The sequence below is a fragment of the Natator depressus genome, chromosome 5 (assembly GCF_965152275.1).
Source record: "Natator depressus isolate rNatDep1 chromosome 5, rNatDep2.hap1, whole genome shotgun sequence".
Lineage (NCBI taxonomy): Eukaryota > Metazoa > Chordata > Testudines > Cheloniidae > Natator > Natator depressus.
The window spans coordinates 41,601,626-41,617,499 of NC_134238.1; the positions used below are offsets into that span (position 1 = coordinate 41,601,626).

At 46.1% G+C, this 15,874-nt stretch overlaps 1 long non-coding RNA gene across 1 annotated transcript in view; it reads right to left on the reverse strand.

The window, feature by feature from the left end:
- The window catches only part of LOC141987370 (uncharacterized), a 42,719-nt gene that overhangs the window by 19,815 nt on the left and 7,030 nt on the right, over nucleotides 1-15,874 (reverse strand). Inside the window, exon 2 of the long non-coding RNA XR_012639510.1 lies at nucleotides 10,725-10,836. This is a non-coding gene — a long non-coding RNA (uncharacterized LOC141987370). The remainder of the gene's footprint in view (nucleotides 1-10,724; nucleotides 10,837-15,874) is intronic.

Here is a 15,874-nt window from a genome sequence, read left to right on the forward strand (position 1 = left end):
TCGGCACCGCCACAGAGCTGTGCACAGGTCCCAGGCATTGGTCAGACACCAGTCTCCCTCCCCGTGCCCCAGAAAAGAAAGAAGGCCAACAGAAGGTGCTCTCTGACCAGGTCTAAAGACCAGGTGGCTAGCAAGCCCCCATTGGGTGCCCAATCGGTGGGGCCTCCATCAACTCCTGCCCCAAGAGGGGTCCAGTTGAGTCCGGACCTGCACCGCTTGCCAGTCTGCCACCACGAGGACCTACAGTTTCCCTCAATGCCAGAAGCATTTGAAGTGGCATCGGACCTCCTGGTGCTTACAGCGCCACCCTCCCCTCCAAGGCAGGAGAGGTTGCTGGTACCGGTTCCTGGCCCAATCCACTCTGTGGGCGAGCCGGCGATTCTGGCAGCGATGAGGGTATCATCCCCTGTGTGCTGACCTCTGACACCAGTGGCCCGCGTGGGGGAGCCGCTCTAGTCCCGCACATGGCATCACTTATGGTGCCGAGTGGCTCCGCTCTTCCATGGTCTTCACAGTTGGAGACCTCCAAGTCAGAAGCAGCATCTTCATGCTCTAATAGGAGCAGAAGATCCCGCTCCTCGCCGTGACTGACAGCCCTACTCAGAACAGTGGCCAGGACAGTGGCAGGCTCCTCAGTGGCCCTTCTGGACACCCTGGGCCTATCACCAGAGCCATGGTTCCAGACCAACGTCGGTAGCCTCCGCATCCTTTGGGCCACCACACATGCCCTCCGCACTGCTGCAGGGGACCCATCCGGCCGCTGCACTGATGTCGATGATCTCTGCACCGATTGCTGCATCATCCTCAGCACCGATCACAGTTCCATCTGCGGCACCGCCACCGGCACCAGCCGCAGCTCCAGTGTTCCTTGCTCCTAGGAACCACAGAGGGGCTGAGGACGGAGCAGGCTCTGGTACCGGCCTCCATCTCTTCCTCCCCATCTCCAGATGAGGCAGTGGCTGGCTCAGCAACTGCTCCAGCTTTAGAGGACAGGCGGGTCCTACAGCAGCTGCTGAGATGGGTGGCCCAGTACCTAAACATTAAACCTGAGGTGGTGGAGGCCAACCCAATGGTAGACATCCTTTCCCCTCCAGGGCCATCCCGTATCGCACTGCTGCTGATTAAAACCCTCAGCAATGTCATGAAGACACTGTGGCAGACCCCGTCCTCATTGCCACCTACCACCAAGAGGTACAAGTGGAGATACTTTGTCCCCTCAAAGGGGTATGAACACCTTTACAAACACCCCCAGTCGGCCCCCCTGATAGTGGACATGACCAACCAGTGTGAGCACCGGGGCTACCAGGGGCCTTCTCCCAAGAATCAAGAGGTCAAAAAACTATTTCTTCGGAAGGAAAATCTATTCCCCAGGGCTGTTGCAGCTCCGTATCACTTACCATCAGGTAGTGGTTAGCAGGTACAATTATAATACGTGGGGGGGCCATGCAAAAATTTGCAGAACTCCTCCCTATGAACAGGGGTGGCCATGAGGAGTTCCCGGCTATAGGTCTCTGGCCTTCCATACGAGGTGCAGCAGACAATCCAGGACCTTCTCTTTGAGGGTCAGTCTTTGTTTTCCAAGAAAACTGACTCTCGTCTGTACAGCCTCATGGACTGTTGAGCTACCTTCAAGTCCCTGGGCCTCCACACCACTGCCACCCAACAGAGGTATTTTAGACCCCAGGCCCTTCAGAGGAATTATCAACCTCAGGGTAGGCAGGAAGGGTCATGCAGGAGAAATAGGAACTCAAGGAAGAGACCTCATCCCTCCTCTGGCCAGGGTTCTGGCCAGTCTAAATCCTTCCTAAGCCCAAAACCGGCCTCTTGAGGGTGCACCTGGGGGCAATGCACCAGTGCAAAGACTAGATCCATCCACCCCACCTTACCTTTTCGTCCCGTTTATCCTCTTTCTACCATGCATGGGCCCGTATTACATTGGACCGCTGGGTGCTCCACACGGTAGAGAGGGGCTATTCACTCCAATTCTCTACCCTCCCGCCCTTCCACCCCACTTCCCCATCCCTCTTCAGATACCCTTCTCACAAGCAACTCCTCATACAGGAGGTGCAATCATTCCTGTCGCTGGGGGCACTGGAAGAGGTTCCTCAGGAGCAGAAGGGCAAGGGCTTCTATTCCCAAGATTTCCTAATACTAAAAGCCAAAGGCGGGCTCAGACCCATCCGAGACCTGCGAGAGCTCAACAAGTTCATGGCGAAACTCACATTCTGAACGGTCTCCTTGGCCTTCATCAGCCCTTCCTTGGATCCAGGGGACTGGTATGCCACCATCTACTTGAAGGACGTGTACTTTCATATAGCAATCACACCGTCCCACAGAAAATACCTCAGTTTGTGGTGCACAACAACCACTTCCAGTTCAGAGTCCTTCTGTTCGGCCTGTCAGTAGTGCCTCAAGTATTTACCAAATGCATGGCAGTCGTGGTTGCGTTTCTGCGCAGGCACTGGGTACAGGTGTTCCTGTACCTCGAAGACTGGCTGATCAAGGGCTGCTCCAGGGCTCAAGAGGAGGCACAAGTCAATTCATCAGTGCAACGTTCGACAAACTGGGCCTTCTCCTGAACACGGGGAAGTCAACTCTGTCCCCCGATCGGAGGATAGAGTTCATTGGGGCAGTGCTGGACTCAAACCAGGCCAGGGCGTACCTACCGGAATCAAGGTTCCGGGCCCCGGGTGACATCATTCGGAGTCCCAGGCAGTTCCCCACCACCACAGCAAGGAATTGCCTCAAACTCCTGGAACACATGGCCGCTTGTACCTACGTGGTGCAACATGCCAGGCTTAGACTCCAGCCGCTCCAATCATGGCTAGTCTCAGTGTTTCTGTTGGTCAGGGACAGTTTGGACAGGGTTGTGACTTTGCCTCACCCAGTCCTCGACTCCCTTCTGTGGTTGCTCGATCCACAGCTAGTGTGTGCAGGGGTCCCCTTTGTCAGCCCCCAGCCAACTCTCATATTGATTATGGACACATTGGACTTGGGCTGGGAGGCACACCGGAGAGACCTCAGGACACAAGGCCTCTGATCTCAAGCAGAGCACGCTCTCCACATCCATGTCAGGGAGCTGAGAGTGGTACACCTGGCATGTCAGACTTTCTGAGCCCACTTGACAGGGAGATGTGTATCAGTGATGACAGACAACACCACGGCAATGTTCTATATCAACACCTAAGTGGGCAGGGAGGACATATTTTGTGCTTGCTAAAGGGATGGATTTTCTTTTCTCCCACCTACCCACCCAGCTCCCTGGTTGTCCAAGCAGCTGCGGAACAGGCATGGCGGCAGTCACAAAAGTCTACTCCTCCAGACAAGGCAGCTAAGAGACTGGACCTGCTGGGCAGGAAGGTGTATTCTTCTGCAGGACTACTATTCTGCATCGCCAACTAAGTATGACTTTAACAACTACAACAGGCTAGCAGAGTTCAAGAACAAGCTGCCACTAGAGCACCAGCAGCAATTCCAGGTGCTGCTAGATGAAGGGCGACTGGTTTCTAAGGTTGCACTTCAGGCAACAGTGGACACAGCCGATACGTCCTCTCGCTCTCTAGCAACCAGTGTCGTTATGTGACAAGAATCGTGGCAACAATTTTCTGGTTTTCCCAGGGAGGTCCAAAATACAATTGAGAACCTCCCTTTTGATGAGAACAAGCTGTTCCATGATAACATGGACGAATCCCTCCACACACTGAAGGCTCAAGCCATACTACGGTCCCTTGGTATATATACTTTGGTCCCAAGATGCAGACAGCAAAAACCAAACCTTTCCATCCATGCCCACACATGCCCTACAATCAGCGCCAGTAAGAGCCCCCCATGTCAATGACACCCATCACAGCAGCCTCACTTCCCTGCCTCTGCCACAATCACCTCTTTGACCCTCTCCCAGCAGCAGACCAACCCACAGTTTTGACCTGCAGGTCAAGACCTACGAATCTCCACCGATGCCACCTGCAGCACTGCATACCATCTTTGGGGGCCGTCTTGCCCTATTCGCTCACAATTGGGGCAAGATCACCATGGACAGTTGGGTACTGGAGATCACCTATCACCAATACGACATCGAGTTCTTCTCGTTCCCGGCACCCCAGCCATGGGGACTCATCCCATCAACTGATCCTTCAACAAAATGCAGATGCTCTGCTCCTCAAAGGGGAGAGAGAGCCTGTCCCACCTCATTATAGCAGGCAAGACTTCTACTCATCTTACTTCCTTATCCTGAAGAAGGGCAGAGGGCATCGCCCCATGCTAGATCTTCAGGTGTTGAACACTGTTTATCTGAAAGTCAAAATTATGTATGGTCACACTGACATCGATTATCCCCTCCTTACTCCAGGGAGCCTAGTTCGCGGTTCTCAACATGAAAGATGCATACTTCCATCTGGACATTCACCCAGCCCACCACAAGTTCCTCCATTTTCAGGTAGGGCACCAACATTAACAGTTTCAGGTCCTCCCATTAGGCATAGCGACAGCACCATGAACGTTCACAAAGGTCTTTTTTGTGGTAGCGGCCTAGATGTGCCCTCTCGGCTACTCGGTATTGCCCTACCTCGATGACTGACTCCTTGTGGCACTATCAGGACAGCAAGAAATCTCCACAATCCTCTGTCTTAGCAGTCTCTTGGCATCCCTAGGTATCTACATCAATGAGGAAAATTCAATGTTGACACCTTCATAGATGATACCCTTCATTGGAGTGGAACTCAACTCCATTGTGGCCAGGGCTTTTCTGCTGGCAGACTGCTTCACAGCACTGACATCTCTCATCGTGGACATGCATTTGAAACCATGGTCTGCTGCTGTCTCTTTCTCACTGGACATATGGCAGCCTGCACCTATGTGACACCACACGCACATCTCCATGTGCATTGTCTTCAAGCTTGGCTCCTCTCCATCTACAGACCCAACAGAGACCATATAGACTCCAAGGTCAGCCTTCCCGAGATGGGGCTGTCCTCCCTCATATGGCGGTCTAATCCCTCCAAGGTCATGACTGGCACCCCCTTTTCCCGTCCCACACTACAGACCACCATCACAATGGACGCCTCCCTGGTGGGTTAGGAGCCCACCTAGGCCACCACACAGCTCAGAGTGTGTGGATGCCATGGGAAGCATGGATGCACATAAACTTGCTGGAACTGCAGGCAGTCTGTTTGGCAGGCCAGGCTTTCCTCCTGCTCATTCAATCCCTCTGTGTTCAACTGCTCTCCAAAAACATTGCAGCAGTAGTATACATCAACAAGTAGGGTGGTACCCTCTGCTCCGAGTTAGTCCGGCTTTGGAACTGGTGCATCAAGAACCACGTGACACTTCAAGTCGCCTACCTACTGGGCACCCACAATTCCCTGGCCGACACCTCAGCAGGATGCCATACCTCAATCCCAAGTGGGAGCTACACAACACCATGCTCATGTATCTCTTCATGAAGTGGGGCACAAAGAGTCCCCCCCCATGACACCTCTTTGCTACTGATAAGAACAGAAAGCTGCCCCTCTATTGCTCAGGTGAAGCACTAGGGGAGGGCTCTCAGGGCTGTGCTCTTCTCCTCCCCTGGACAGGCGACCTCCACTATGCCTTTCCCCCCATTCCGGGCCCTCTTCACCTTCCAGTCTTGGATTTGGATGGGCACAGAGGGTAGACCGTGCATGTTCTACCCCAGTTTGACGAATCCTTACCCAGAGCAGAGAGAATCCACCAGAGCCTGCTACCGAGCTAAATGGAGATGCTTCACAGCCAGTCACTGAGCATAGTGTCTCTTCCAGTCATCCTCCACTACCTCCTCACCTTGAAGACATCAGGCCTGGTCCTCAATTCTTTTTCAGTTCACCTAGCAGCACTCAGTGCCTTTCTCCCTCCTGTGGATGGAGCCTTAGTGGTGGGGTGCGTAAACACTATCTGCCTCATGAAAGGTTTACTCATCACTTTTCCACCAATACTGACTCCCACACCACCATGAGATCTTAGTCTTATTCTTTCTGCCCTCACAAAGCTACCTTTTGAGCCGCAAGCAATATGCTCCCTCTCCCTCCTCTAAATGAAAGTGACTTTCTTAGTAGCCATTACCTCAGCCAGACGAGTCAGTGAACTCATGGACATAATGGCAGACCCTGCATCTCCAATGGATCTCGGGGTGCATCCATGAATCCAATCCAATATACCCCTGGCTCATAGAATCATGGCACACTCTTCGTGAGTGCAAGCTGCCATACTGGCCTCACTGGCGGAAATGTCCTGGCAAGACATCTTTCGTGCAGCAACATGGTGTGCCATCCACACATTCACGACACACCTACGCCATCACACAAGCAGCAGTTACAGATGCTGCTGTGGGCCAGGCTGTATTGTAGACCACACTTCGTCCACCGGCATCCTCGTACCCACCTCCACGCTGATCACTGCTCGTGAGTCATCCATGTGTACAATACATGTAAGAACTACCACTCTCAGAAGAAGAGGTTACTTACCAGTAACTAGAGGTTCTTTGAGATGTGTGGTCTCTATCTGTATTCCACTACCTGCCCTTCAATTCCCTCTGCTTCAGACTGGATTCCATTGCAGTAAGGAGGAGACTGGAGAGGCGTTGACCCGCACTACATTATACCTTTGGCTGGGAACATGAGGAAAGGCACCATGTATGTGCGAGTCAACAGACACTGCTAAAAAATGCTTCCAGACTCTGGCATATAGCATAGTGCACCCACGTGTGGAATACAGTTAGGGACCATGCATCTCAAAGAACCTCCAATTACTGGTAAGTGGCCTTCTCTTTTGGTTCTCTGGCAGTTCTGAAATAAACCCCAAAAATTCAGATTGTGTTGAACCGAATCCAAACTTCAGTGACTTGAAAAAGTCCATTGCAGATGAAATGAAGTGTTTTGTTCAATCTAAACTGTTTTGTTTCCAGGCATTTTTAAATGACTACACTCACATATGAAATAGTAGTACTGGCCCAGTGGTTAGAGTACTCACCTGAGATGTGGGAGACCCAGGTTTGAATCCACCTACTGGAATCTCCCCACTCCAAAAAGGGTGCCTTAACCACTGTGCTAATGGTTATGCTGGAATGGGTCTCTCTCAATTTCTCCTGTAGAAGCTATATAGTCTCTATAAATAATTAGTCATTGGAGCAGGGACTTCAGCTTGGCTCTTATGCCACCTAGGGAACATTTATAGTTTAATTCATTAAAATTGCAATTATAACAATTTTCAAACTAGATTTGAGACTCTGTAAAACTGTGCTTAAAATGGGATTTAAAGACCTTTTGAACAGCAGGTTTTTTAAAACCCTGAACTATTACTGATTTGAAAGCTACACAGAAAACATCATTACTTTGTTTTACCATACCTCAAAATGTTATGGTCAAAAGTAAGAGCATGATCAATTTCACTCCAAAGAAATCCAGTTATTTAAGACCTAAGCCAGACACTTTTATTGGCAGAGTAGATTTCCTGTGGATTTTATTATTTATTCAAAGCCATTTCAGTCATGCAATCCATTGATTTCAAGATACAGGCACTATGTGAAAATAGATATGCAGACAAAACTTGATAATTATCAGAAATGCTCACATGTTCAGAGCTGGAATGGGTACAGGAACTTTGTAGTTGGACCTCAGCTTTTACCACATCGAAAACTGAACCTCCAAAGAAGTTGCCTGATTTTAGGAGGCAATGATAATCCAAAAATGTCTAATCCACTTATTCCCTTTTGGGAGATAGGATTTCTCCTCTCCTCCCACTTTGTTTTGCGGCAAATTCTTACAAGCAGGGAAGACATAATGTTGAGTTAATGATAGCAGCAGATACTGGGAACCAGGATTCCTGAATTCTGTGCCAGACTCTGAAAAGGGCTCAGTATGTGGCTTTGATCAATTAATTTAGCCTGTGCCTCATTTTACTCATTTGTAAAATGTGGAGAATAATACATTACAGGGTGAGTTGCTAAATATTAATTAAATGCTTTCAGTTCCTTTACTAAAAGGTTGCTATACATACAAGAGTGAATATTAGTAAAGTATTATGGACCTGATTCTGCTTTCATTGAAGTCAATAGCAAAATGCCTTTGGACTTCAGTGGTGCAGGACAGGCTCTGTGTGAGCAAATCTCCTTTAAAGGGAAAGGCCTTGTATATCTGTAATATGGGTATATGTATGGAAATCTTATTTTAGGAAGGGGGTTGGGGAATTTCTGATCTAGTTGCAAGTCATGTAAAGAAAGTTTAGTCTAAAAATGGAAAGAATAATGAACTACTAGCAACCTGAGGCTATGTCTTTGGAAGGTACTTTAATGATGAAGTTATTACTATCAAGAAACCCAGGGAGACAGCCCCACTTTCTTGGCTAGCTGATCACAAACAGGCTTAAAGGAAGAGCTTCTTAAGATTAATGGCTAAAAGTATTTTTTATCCTTCTAAGTTTCTTAAAAGCACCCTGCTGGACTTAAAAAGCAACACTGTTAACCAGAAAAGGCTTTAAAATAAACCACAAAAAGCTGCGAGGAAGATTAGAAATGCTGGAAGAACAGATGATGATTAAAAAGGAATGCAGTAGGCTGAGGAAGGTGTAGACTGCTGGAATTAAGATAACGTTTCAATGCATTTTAAAAAGGGGAATCACTAGAGAATGCTTTAATAGGATAACCTAAGTTTGTTATATCTCCAAGTGGGTAGAGATGGAAATGGCCCCAAAGTAGTTTGTTAGTATATCTGAAGTAATACCAAGTTTATATTCTGGAACAGAAATATGGAATTATAGGGAATCAGTATTATGTGAACTGTCTGCAAGCATTAGGACATATAGCTACCAGAATAATTTCTTACACTACTACTATTTTGTACTTATCTAGTGCCTTCCATCTGAAGAATTGCAGCACTTTAATTCATCATTTTGATGAATTAAGTCTTATTGAAATCCCAGTTATTGTTCAAGTATTAGCCACACTTTATAGATGGGAAAACTGAGGCAGCAAGCAATTAAGTGACTTCTCCTAGACCATCCAAGAAATGCTAATGATAGTGAACAGTTTCTTTTCCAGGACCACAGATTGCACATCTTTCCAGATTTGGCAAGGGCTGGGCAATGAAGACGATTAGATGGATCCAGGTATCAGTATTTCAGGAGTGTGCAGCACTCAGAGACATTCCTATACCCTACAAAACTGAGCATCAAAGCTCGAGTGGAATCAGGTCAACAACCTGTGTTCTCTCTAAGCTGCGCAGTTGGGCGGCCTCCTAGGAGAGATTCAAGCACTGCCCACTTGATTAGCGGAGCCGCACACATCCGGCAGCATGTTTTCAGGTGCTCCTCCTTCCCACTGCTTTGCAGCCAAATTGCTCCTGCAGCTTCTCCCAGGACCCTCCTGCTGGCTGTGCAGAGCTGGGGGGAAGCAGGTGCTGATGTCAGGGTGTTCTCCAGTCCCTGTACCCCATCTCCACAGAGCAGGGGAGAAGGGACAGGGCTCAGGACTTGCGGCAGCTCTGAGGTCTGAACAAGCCTTCTGGTGAGTAAGAGCCTTAAAGAGACAGCACATAGTCTCTGAGACTTTCCCAGCAATCAACACATACAATCTCTCTCTCACGCATGCATGCAGGCAGAGGTGCTGGAACTAGGGGTGCTGGGGGTGCTGCAGCATCCTCTGGTTTGAAGTGGCTTCCATTATATACAGGGTTTACAGCCTGGTTCAACGGCTCTCAGCACCCCCACGACACACATTGTTCCAACACTCCTGTGTGCACGCTCTCACACAGTCTCTGTGTCACACTGTGTGTGTGTGTGTCTTTCTCTCTCTCTCTCTCACACACACACACACACACACACACACACACACACACACACACAGTCTCTGTGTTTCACACATCTCCCAACACCTACTTAATTATTGTTCGGTTTCAGAGTAACAGCCGTGTTAGTCTGTATTCGCAAAAAGAAAAGGAGTACTTGTGGCACCTTAGAGACTAACCAATTTATTTGAGCATAAGCTTTCGTGAGCTATTTTAGTGTTTTGACTGGTCTATGCATTTCATAATTTTTATTTCTCTTTCATAAAATTTATTACACTTTTATATTTAATTATTTGACTAGTGAGTTCTAAAATGCCTAACCTGTCCTGGCTGGAGTAATTATCCCTACTGGTAACTTTTTTAAAAAAAATATATTATACCTAGGTTTTTTGTTTCTACTGGTGGTGCAGATTCAGCACGTTACCTTGGTGCAAATAACAAAATTTATTCCGCACATGGCTGAAAAAATTAGAGGGAACATTGTCAACAATCCAGGGTGGGGTTTTTTTGGTTTTTATTTTTTTGAGGCTAGTACGGCTGTCTAGATTGTTGTTGTTAATTTAAAAGCTCAGAAGTCCCTAACCTTTATGACTGCAGAGACAACCTCCAAATCAAGTGCAACTGATGCTGTGACACTTGTTGAATTTGAGAATGCCACCATATATAAGCCTTGAGCTCCCAGCATCCTTCACGTTTATGTCAATGGAACTACAAGGTATGTGTGGCTTTGAGAATATTGAATATAGGTAGGACATGACCTAAAAGCAATGAAAATGTATCTTAGACATGACCCATTTTCATAACGTATTTTTCTTCTTTGAGTGATGGTCCCTATTGTATTCCACTGTGGGCTACATGTATCACCCGTGTGCCCGAAACCAGAGGATTTGAAAGTAGTGTTGGTTGGTCCACGCATGCACCCTCGCTCACCTTGTGCCTCTGACTGAGGGGATAAAGAGCGGGGTGGACCAACCACCTCTCCAGTTCGTTCTCACTGCCACATGATACAGGTTGGAACCTCTCTGCAGCTTCGTCTTCATCCCTGAAGAGAATATTTAACTTTGTTTTAGCATCTTGTACAGTTAAGTTTTAATGATTCCATAGTTTTAGTGCTGGATTAATCTAAAGGGGAACACTTCCCCTTCCCCACCCCATACCCTGTGCGGGTATTGGACTATAGGCTTTAAACTCTGTGCTCCCTGGCCATGATCCTTCTCGGTCACAACGACCTCCAGCGCTGCCTGTATGGCTTTGGGGAAGCTCACATTGCAGTGAGGTGTAGTATTTGCTGCTCATTCCCCAGCCATACCCGAGAAGGACAGGAACTCCACCTTTGAAAATGCCTCATGGAAAAGACCATATGGCCTCCATCAGACCCAGGCTGGGAACTCCCCGCCCCCTATATTGGCCTGATTCAGCAAGAGGTAAGCCTCCTGCTGCTAAGTCCAACGCTGGTGCCAGAGAATCTACCCTCAGACACCCCTGGCGGAATCTTCTCGGGAACACAGGAAGCACTGTCATAATGAGACCAAGTCTTCCTCCAAATCCACTTCAAAGAAATCTGATTTGGCTCTGAGCAAGCCCAGCATCTCAGTCCAAGCAGACTTAGTACGTTTTAAGTCCCCGAGGCTTAACAAAAAAGCCCATAAACATCAGGCTCCATTGGTACCAGAATGCGATCCATTGGTACCATCACCCTTGGCACCTCCCAAACCTTGGAATCCACTGGCACTGATGAAGACCATTCATCGCCTATCCGTGGCACTGTTTTCAATAGTACTCTCTCTGGCTCCAGTGGTCTAAGCAGAGACAACCCCTTTCACACCAGGAAAAACTGAATACCATGCCACTTCATAGGACATCTTTGCACTGCTGGATCCAGAATCCCTTCCATAGGGTCCATTCCTTTCCAGCAATATCATAACACTCGGGAGAGTCAACCACTTGAATACATTTATCGCCTGTTCCTTCCTCGAGTTACAACTTCCCTCCAGCCGCACTGATGGTACCATATCCGGAATAGGTATTAACTTTCTTCTCATCGGGAGATTCTGAACCACCCAAGGAGTCTTCATTTTCTTACCCTATGTAGCCTCAACTGCCCAAAAGACTTACACAAGCTTGGGACAAACCCTTGCATTTAGCTCAAACCCAATTTTTTCAATCTTCCCTCATAAGTCATGTTTTCTAGAGCTTTAATCATATTTATTGCTCTTCTCTGGACTTTCTCCAATTTCTCCACATCTTTCCTGAAATGTGGTGCCCAGAACTCGACACGATACTCCAAGTGAGGCCTAATCAGCATGCAGTAGAGCAGAAGAATTATTTCTCGTGTCTTGCTTACGACACTCCTGCTAATACATCCTAGAATGATGTTTGCTTTTTTTTGCAACAGTACTACACTGTTGACTCATATTTAGCTTGTGGTCCACTACAACCCCCGATCCCTTTTCACAGTACTCCTTCCTAGGCATTCATTTCCCATTTTGTATGTGTGCAACTGATTGTTCCTTCCAAAGTGGAGTACTTTGCATTTGTCCTTATTGAATTTCATCCTATTTACTTCAGACCATTTCTCCAGTTTGTCCAGATCATTTTGAATTATAATCCTATTCTCCAAAGCACTTGCAACCTCCCAGCTTGGTACTGTCTGCAAATTTTGTAAGTGTACTCTCTATGCCATTATCTAAATCATTGATGAAGATATTGAACAGATCTGGACCCGAAACTGATCCCTGTGGGACTCCAATCATTATGCCCATATATTCCAAAATGACATCTATCTTTTTTGCAACAGCCTCACACTACTGACTCATATTCCATTTGTGATCCACTGTAATCCCATATCCTTTTCTGCAGTACTGTAGCCTAGCCAGTTTGTTCCCATTTTGTATTTGTACATTTGATTTTCCCTTCCTAAGTGTAGTACTTTGCATTTGCTTTAATAGAATTTCCTCTGTTTAAATTCTCCAATTTATCGAGATCACTTTGAGTTCTATTCAAAAACAATGCTCTTCATGCTCTCAGCCCCCGGCGCAGACACCAGACAGTTGTACTTGGCTTGAAGCACAATGTGGTTGATATACCATCTTGTGATTGGCAAAGAGTGTGGTATTTTCCATGTTTTTACTGAAGTATTATTAGTATTGTACACTACATTAACCAGACAATTGGCAGTCAAGCTTCCTTACAGATTCCCAGAAACCCTGTCTGTTCTTACTCACATCTCAGTGGCAGTCAAGAGTCTTTCATCTGTTTTACAACAGCAGAAGAAATATTAAGAATAACAATAGTCTCACTTGACAGTTGCATTCTTTCAAACGCTGTTCAATATCATTTCAATCAAACAAAGTATAGCTGATCTGCTACAGTGGGCAGTTCTGGCCATCACAGTCATAAGTCTTTGTTAGGATCTTTCTTTCTCTTTGAGGAAGATAGATGATGATGCAGGATACCAGTGGATCGTCTCTGTAAAGAGGTCAATAAGTTTTCTTAAGAATATATTGTGATAAAGTTCCTCCTCTGCTTTGTTGGGTTCTGTCCTTTCTGGTGGATTTGCTTGCCTCAGAGGTTCATGGCAGTCCTCAGTTTGGCTCCTTTTGTTAGAGGCACAAACCTGCCATTCACTTGGCTAACCTCATCACTGGCCAGCATGGGGAAAAGGAGGAGAACAATCCCCGCAGTCTCTGCTGGCCCACCCAATGGGTCGGGGAACAGGCCATTCCCCTCTAGTGGGACCCATAGTCCAGATCAACTCCTCTTATATCAAGTGGGGGATGGGGGGAACCCGGGCCCGCCCTCTACTCCGGGTTCCGGCCCAGGGCCCTGTGGATTGCAGCTGTCTATAGTGTCTCCTGTAACAGCTGCGTGACAGCTACAACTCCCTGGGCCACTTCCCCATGGTCTCCTCCCAACACCTTCTTTGTCCTCACCACAGGACCTTCCTCCTGATGTCTGACAACGCTTGCACTTCTCAGTCCTCCAGCAGTACACCTACTCACTCTCAGCTTCTTGCGTGCTTCTTGCTCCCAGCTCCTCGCACGCACTTCACTAACTGAAGTGAGGTCCTTTTAAAACCAGGTGCCCTGATTAGCCTGCCTGTCCTAATTGATTCTGGTAGCTTCTTTATTGGCTCCAGGTGTCCTAATTAGCCTGCCTTAATTGGTTCCGCAACTTCCAGATTGTTCTGGAACAGCCCATTATCTTAGGGAAAAGGGACCTGCTTAATCTGGGGCTAATATATCTACCTTCTATCACTCTCCTGTAGCCATCTGGCCTGACCCCGTCAAATATGTAAAGTTACTAAGAAGGATGAACATTACAATCAGATGTGTACCAACTTATAAAAGATCTGGCCAAGAAAACATCACAGAAGCCTTTTGACAAACAAACATCCAAAGATTTCCTTAGACTATTGGAAAATGTCTCTATTATTATGGCTATTTATTGGAAAATGTTTTTCTGAACCCCTTATCAACCAAGAATGATCTACTGAGGGATTTAACTGAGGAGAGAGCCCGACCTTTGCATGACACACGGATGGGCACTTAAACTTGTTAACTACAGATGAGTTCTCCATTTTGAAAGAGAAGGAGGAGAAAGAAACAAGGCACCAGGGCATTGTGTGTCCACCCATAGCATGTCTGTGTTTTGTCTCTGAGAAACAGAGATGCAGATATATTTAAAGAATTTAAGTGGTTTCTCTAACTTCTGTAAGTCTCTGCCTTAAGTCTTCTGTATTACACTGAATCTAATGTAATTGCATATGGACAAAATATTGTCTATACATTTTACTGAAAGTGAATACTACACTTGCATCATAGTGTAACATTTACAAGTCTTTACATGATTCAAATGAAATCCTAGACATCCTATATGTCTGAAGGGTAGCAATATGTAAATAAGGTCCAGAATCAACCAACCAAGATGTTCAGAGCTTCAGCTATCCCTAGCTATTATCACGGAGAGGTAGGGTGGCTTTAAATCACTAGTCAGGAAGACTATATTTAATCATGGATTTCTACATAAAAGTGCATTCTTGTTGGCTGTTATAACCTTAATACATATTTTTCACAACTTAGAGATAGATATAGGTTTAATTTTTGGAAGGTACACACTATACATTTTTAAAGTGATTTATTTTGTAAACTTTTCAGATTAGTTTTACAGCTATATCAGAAAATGAATGATTGTTTGGTTATTTCATTTACCAAAGGTAATTAAAGCAGATATTTATGAAGTCATTGGGAGATAAACTATCTCCAATTCAACAGGTTAATCATTAATATTTGGAGGATTTTCTTGCCATGCTGTATTAGGAGGAGAACATCACTGTTAGAGAAGAATGAGAGGTTGACCCAGAGGCGAATTTGAGAACTGGCTTCTTTATTGGGATACTTGTTCCCCTGAACCCAATTGTCGAGTAAGCACTGGATTAGTTCTATCATGCTTCTTTTATTTAAGTTAGTATGTAAATGTCTACAGCTGCTCAAACCCCTAAAACTCTTATTAAGTAATAATTGTTGCTACAAGTTCCCTTAATCAACAGTTCTCAGGGGAGGGAGGAAGGGGCCATGACCCTGATCTCGTTTATGTAGCTGGGAAAGGAAGGGAGGGGATATAACACTTCTTTACACAAAGGTATCCTTTACACAACTACGTTTCTTATGCAACTGCAACACTTATTTATTCCCAACAAGATGAAGGGGACGGCAAGGGATAACACTTATTCTATCAAGCAAAGAAATGGTGCCTTCCTGTGACTCTACTCCCTAATACCATACCAGCACACCAGCGGTTTCCCAGGTCTCTACTTAACCCTTTCATATCCCAACAATCACCAGACAGACATTTAATTGTTTTATTTAACTAAAACAACAACGTTATGTATTCTGGATTTTTTTCTTCAACAGCAAACATAGAATATTTTAACAAAACAAGCATATGAATTTTTGAATTTAGTTAAACATTCAAGTTTTTTTTAAAATCAGATTTGTTTTTGTTAAAATTGTTTTAACTTAAAATAGTTAAATGAAATATTTAAAAAAAATTAAATTGACTGTCAACCAGGTCAACATGAG